This window comes from Mya arenaria, chromosome 9, assembly GCF_026914265.1.
Source record: "Mya arenaria isolate MELC-2E11 chromosome 9, ASM2691426v1".
In the NCBI taxonomy this organism is placed as follows: Eukaryota; Metazoa; Mollusca; class Bivalvia; order Myida; family Myidae; genus Mya; species Mya arenaria.
In genome coordinates, this window is record NC_069130.1 from 43622440 (window position 1) to 43629831 (window position 7392).

Genomic DNA, 7392 nt, shown 5'->3' on the forward strand with positions numbered 1-7392 from the left:
TAAGGTATTAATATAACGGATATAATTGGTCTAAGTCTTGGGTCGTGGGCTATGGGCGGGAAGAAAGGTGGTGATGTATTAATATAACGGATATGATTGGTCTAAGTCTTGGGTCGTGGGCTATGGGCGGGAAGAAAGGTGGGGAGGTATTACTATATAACGGATATAATTGGTCTTAGTCTTGGGTCGTGGGCTGTAAGCGTGAGGAAAGGTGGTGAGGTATTAATATAACGGATATGATTGTTCTAAGTCTCCGTAAGTGGGCTATGAGCGGGGGAAAAGGTGGTGATGTATTAATGTAACGGATATGAATTGTCTTAGGTTTGAGTCGTGGGCTATGGGCTGGAAGAATGGTGGTGATGTACAACTATAACGGATACGATTGGTCTTAGTCTTGCGTCGTGGGCTATGGGCGGGAAGAAAGGTGGTGATGTATTAATATAACGGATATAATTGGTCTTAGTCTTGGGTCGTGGGCTATGAGCTGGAAGTAAGGTGGTGATGTATTAATATTACGAATATGATTGTTCTTAGTCTTGGGTCGTGGGCTATGAGCGGGTAGAAAGGTGGTGGTGTATTAATGTAACGGATATGATTGCTCTAAGTCTTGGGTCGTGGACTATGAGCGGGAGGTAATGTGTTGAAGTATTATTATTACGAATATGATTGTTCTTAGTCTTGGGTCGTGGGCTATGAACGGGAGGTAATGTGTTGAAGTATTAATATTACGAATATGATTGTTCTTAGTCTTGGGTCGTGGGCTATGAACGGGAGGTAATGTGTTGAAGTATTAATATTACGAATATGATTGGTCTATGAGCGGGAGGTAATGTATTGAAGTATTAATATTACGAATATGGTGGGTATAAGTCTTGGGTCGTGGGCTATGAGCGGGAGGTAATGTGTTGAAGTATTAATATTACGAATATGATTTGTGTTAGTCTATGTCGTTTGCTGTAAATGGGAGGTAAGGCGATGATGTATTACTTTAACTGATCTGATTGGTCTTGGTATTGGGTCGGTGGCTATAAGCGGAAGTAAAGTGGTGATGTATATATAATACGAATATGATTGGTCTTCGTCTTGGTCTTTGGCTATAAGTGGGAGGTAATATGGTAATGTGATAACTTAATTCTAGGGAAGGCATGTGTAGAAAGTCTTTGATGGATTTGGGGGCAGAAAATATCGTAAAAGATATAAGTATTGAGATATTGCTCTTTTTGATAATTTTAAGTATATTTTGAGATGTATTTACAATATCTGAGTTTTATTTAAGATAATTCGCTATTTACAGATAATATTATTTCGATAATCCATCCACAATTGAATTACATCCAATCTAAAAGCGTTCTATTTAGATATGTAACTCGAAGTTAGGGAATATAGATTTAATATTAGTCTTAATGATAAACGTGATGATTTTAATTTCAAAATAATTAATTACCCTTCTTTAGAGGTTATCCTAGTTGACTATCAAATGTTGTTTTATTAAAAGATTCGCTAATACATGCACAGATGTAAAAAAATCAGCACTAGTAGCTAAGATATGACAGAAAAACTTCTTAAACACTTATTATTTTATATCTAAGTATAATAGACGCCTAACATCGCTGATTGCTAACAGTATTTCTTATCCTGATTTTCAAATAATTCAAGCAGGTTGAGAATATAAACGCACTGATTGCGTAGACTGTGTGTAAGCTGTGGATATGATGGCAATACTATACATGCTGTCTGGTTTTGAAGATGAATTCCTAACAAAAAAATATAGAGTTGTATATGATGTCCCTACATTAAACTTAGCGTTGACCCTGTGCCATTGGACGTGGTTTATGTTTAAACGTCCGCTACTAGACCGGATTCTGTAGTTTTTCATTTAAATATTACTAGAAGAATAGTCGTAATAGAATTTGATGTCTTTGTCAAACAGGCATAATTATGGTGCAACTAGACTTGCAACAGCACTGAAAGTCATAGAACTGGGTATTAAAATTGTTTGTGTAAGTCTTTCATTCTATTTACCACAATCTTTCAATCACGGTACTGACTACATGGAGTATGTGAGATGTCCAGACCAGCTGTGTTTGAAGTGGTAGAGCAGATGACCGCCAAAAATGGGACAAGGTTTAATCAACGGACCGGGTGCATACTTTTCTGAGCCTCTGGGGCCGTTTCTATTATGGATTTTAGTCGTAACTCTAAAGAATCAAATCTGTGTTAACGTCACAACTGGCAATGCATTGATTTTATTAAAAAAATTGCAATGATTTATAAAAATGCTTTAAGAACAAGCCAGTCACATATGTAATAAAGTAATGCAACATGACACTTAATTATTTTTTTATTTACGACTCGTTTTTTACGATCTTTATTAAAACGGCCATCAGACTTTTGCCGCAAACCTTATGACCTTGACTAGTGCCCAGTCCATGAGTGCTACTGAGTAAAGCGGTGAGTCAAGGTAGCCTGATTTGTAATAATAGCTCCATTTTGAGTTTCGGGGAAAAGTTTCATTACAGAGAAAATTAGTATGGACCTTGACCTGTGCCTAGTCCATGAGTGCTACTGAGTATAGCGGTGAGTAAAGGGAGCCTGATTTGTAATATATGCTCCAGATTGATTTTCGGGGAAAAGTTTCATTACAGATAAAATTAGTATGGACCTTGCTTGACTTGTGCCTAGTCCATGAGTGCTACTGAGTATAGCGGTGAGTAAAGGGAGCCTGATTTGTAATATATGCTCCAGATTGATTTTCGGGGAAAAGTTTCATCATAGACAAAGGTAGTTTGGACCTTGACTTGTGCCCAGTTCATAATTGCTATTGAGTATAGCGGTGAGTAAAGGGAGCCTGATTTGTAAAAAAAATATTTTATCCAGTTTGAGTTTCGGGGAAATGTTTCATCACATAAGAAGGAAATGTGAGTGAAGTTAGCAGCACAGCAGCATAGCAGCAAGCTGCTAGCAGCAACAGCAGCTAGCTGCTGTGCTGCTGGCAGCTAGCTGCTGCGTTTTTACTATGAATATAATAATATATATTTACTATAATACAATAGTATATAATTGTTTTGTTTTTTATTTCAGCTGTTTATAGGAATACAAATAGGAGTAAGAAAAAAAAGATTTTACTGATTTAGCTTATTTGGTAAAATTTTGATTACGGAAGGTTTATTTTTCATGAGCGGCCCACCAATGCAAACATTTTGTTGAGAAAGGCCATAAATAATAACAATGTTAATGAGGATATCAATGATTCGGCGTTACTTTTGGCTTTGTGAACTAGTGCATGTTAAGAAAGTATGCTCATATATTGACATTTATAGTTAACTAGTGTGTGCTTCAAAAGGCAATGCCTGTTTTGCATTTAAAATAACCAAAACCAAACCAACTAGACATCTCTTATTTCTAATCAGGGATATGCATAGGTCTCCGAGTCACAACAATGATTCCATATTTCATTTTAATTTTAGCAGGGACCGACTACTCCCAAATTTGACATATACAGGAAAAGACCATTTGTAATGGAAACACTTAGAGAATTAACTAGGATCTTTGTACTTCTTCTTCTATTAAATAATATTGGTACATTATATCAATAGCCGGACGTGACAATTAAACGTAAAAGGGGAATTAATAAAGAACCAACTTTTAACATCTTAATTTGACTTGAGTCATTTTAACGATAAAACTTTGTCTGCACTTAAACAGCGACTCGCAGTTATGTCAGCTAATACCACAAGCTGGTCAAATGCACGTGCCGCTAAGACAGTGTGGCTCGGGCTCGGTGAAGCTGCACTACTCGGTACGGATAATATCCCCCCGGATGATTGCCCCCCAGACATTAGCCCCTAGGACCATAGCCCTCCCGGAAGATAGCCCCCCCCCCCGTCTTAGTGAAAAACGGACGATATCCCCCCCAATATTAAAATGCATATTATAACCAGTTTATTTAAGCAAATTTGTATGATATTCTCAAACCTCAATGACTCGAAATTGTGAGGACTATTTTTACAAGTCAAAATCGAACTTGTAACACTAATTCCCACAACATTGGCCACCCTTTATTGTACCCTTCAACACTACAATTCTGTTAGATGGTAATAGGGACATTTGCAAATGCACTGTTTGAACTGTAACTATAGGTTTTGTTCGCTGAACACTTGATTCACAAGTCTGTATAGAGAACCAGAAAAGGACCACTAAATGGCATTTTTTTTATGTTTTATGAGTTTTATGAATATGCAAATTTAAAAGAGTGTATATATGTTAAGTCATTTATATATATGCATGGGGGGGGGGCTATTGTCTGGGGGCTATTGTCTGGGAGGGCTATCATCCGGGGGGATATGGTCCTAGGGCTAATGTCTGGGGGGCAATCATCCGGGGGGGGGGGATATCATCCTACACTCACTAAACCGGGGTGCGCGGTCGCATACGAGGAGGAATCTTGCACCGTGTGACTTTGTATCTGCAAATGTCCTTCTTGAAAAAAATCCTTTCTTGTTTTATTAAATAAGTACCCTACTGATTTAATTTATTTTTGTATGACCCTAGTATTATATTTTTTAAACTTTTTCATGAAAACATATTAACTATATAATTGATAGGCAAAAATCATTAAATGCTTGAGACACAGTAATATTTCTTATCATCACAGTACAAAGTAAAATAATACCAACCATATTTACGAATAGCAATTCAAAAATTCACACTATACAGAACCGATGAATAAACGCAAACACACTTACATGCACGCACGCACGCGCGCACCCATAAGCATATACACGAACATATTAATACAAAGTCATAACGAAAGTTATCTTAATGGCCTTGTGCTGCTTAGCAGTTCTCCGATCTGGGAATCCAGCCGTGCAGTTATAAAGGTTTTATTATAGAATTGGACTTTTCATCTTTTGTTGTTGTTGCTTTCAAACGATAATAACAGTATTAATACAATGCCTTTGAATAAGAACAAGAGTGATGTTATCTATAGTAGCCCACCAATATATTTTAACAAAGGATACTTCACAATTTGGATATAACAATGGTGATCATGCATTTAAAATGGGTTTAAATATAAATGCTATATCACAGTTTAAAAGCTTATCAGTCATATTTATTTTGGTTTATTCAATTAATTCATTTATAGCTGTGTATATTGTTTATATGTATTAGTAGGATAATCTACTCGAAAAGTGTCAACCTAAAAGGCCCCGAGCCAATTAACAAATACACAGGAAATGGCCCCTACTGTGACACCAGTGTAATATTGAGAAGATGCACGGCAGTGGATTATCATGGCAAATATTCCTTAAACTAGGCAGAAGTCAATACAATGAACACTCAAGGTCAATATAATTGTATTTTTTTCGGAACTATACGGGACAATATTGTGCGGGTGTTCTTTAAATTGACTTTGACACAATTAACTGTTTAACTTCTCTGACGGAGTTATTAAAAATAAATATTTAAAATATCAAAATCAAGTTCCATTTCTAGAAATACATATTTGATATTAAAAAGTAATTACGAGATAATCGCCAAATTGTAACCAATCAAGCTTAGTTACTCATGAAAATCCCTTAAACAATAAAGGTGTTAATCATAAGTATTTCCCTCTCATTGTCCTCTCGAATGTCTTAAACGATTGAGTAGAATAACGTGTATCTTTTTCGATAAAAATTGCCGAGGAGCTCCGAATGTCTCTTGGCTATATTGGACTAACTTTAACGGATTGAAGATGTTACACTGCGGAAAATGGTTTAATATACGGGAATATACTGAAACCCGTACATCCAATTTGTACGGTAAGTGTACGGGATGTTGAGTATACGGGTGTGTTCGGATTCGTATATTCATAAAACTCGCACATCTTGAGTATACGGGATTCGATGTATGGGCGTGCACTAACCCGTACATCCGTGTTGTAACAAAAAACAATGAATTCTGTAGCCAATTTAGGTCTTTGGGGGTTTAATTTGATAGCACATATAATATGAAAGTCATTTATACCATTGACTTAAACATATCACTGTTTCTTAAAAAAACAGGATGGTGTCAGTAAAAATTACCTTTGTAGAAAATTTAATGCTTTAATGGGTTTTGATAGCTTTTGATGAAATTTAAAAGAGGTCTAAATTATAAAAATAAATAATTCGGACAATACTGAGTTGATTGACTAACGACTAGTACTTATACTATTTTGATGGATGTACGGTACATCTCCGTATATCTTGAGTGTACGGGCATGAACGGTCTCCATACATGTTGAAAATACGGGAATTGATGCTATTCCGTACACTTTGAGAGTATGAGATTACACTATTCTCGTACACGGTGAATATACGGGCTTGTACAATTCCCGCATTATATGGATGTTCGGAAATAAACCAGTTCCCGCGCACACTGAGTGTACGGAATAGTAACAATTCCTGTACATTATGGGTATACGGTAATATACCCTTTCCCGTACACACATGTTATAAAGGTTTTGAATTTTGTAATAAAGTCAGGTAATTTGGTGTTATATTTGACAGCATACATGATATGAACAACATTTAAATCATACACTGGTATACATTGTTCCGTGTTACGCAGGGAAACCGCAATGTGTTAGTAAGGGTCCCTTTGTGTAGGAAATGTTATGCTTTTGGTGGGTTTTAACAACCTTTGATGAAATTAAAGCGACATGTTTATAATAATAAATAAATCGACAATGCTGGTAGGGTTGATGTACGACTGGTACTAACAAAATTTTGATGAATGTACGGTACCATACATCTCCGTATATCTTGAGCGGATGGACATGTATGGTCTCCGTACATGTTGAGTGTACGGGAATTTATGCTCTTCCGTACACGTTGAGCGTACGGGTTTATACCATTCCTGTACACGAAAAATATACGGGCGTGTATATTTCCCGTATATTACGGATGTACGGACATATACAAGTTCCAAAAGTTACAATTCCCGTACCCTATGGATATACGGAAATGCACTCTTTCCCGTACGCCCATGTTATAAATAAGGTTTTGAATTTTGTAATCAAGTCAGGTGGGTGGGTGTTTGGGTATGTGGGTATGTGGGTGGGTGGGTGGGTGGGTGTTTGGCTGATTGGCTGGGTGGGTGGGTTGAGTGAGTGAGTGAGTGAGTGAGTGAGTGAGTGAGTGAGTGAGTGAGTGAGTGAGTGAGTGAGTGAGTGAGTGAGTGAGTGAGTGAGTGAGTGAGTGAGTGAGTGAGTGCGTGAGTGAGTGAGTGAGTGAGTGAGTGAGTGAGTGAGTGAGTGAGTGAGTGAGTGAGTGAGTGAGTGAGTGAGTGAGTGAGAGAGAGAGAGAGAGAGAGTGAGTGAGTGAGTGAGTGAGTGAGTGAGTGAGTGAGCGAGCGAGCGAGAGAGCG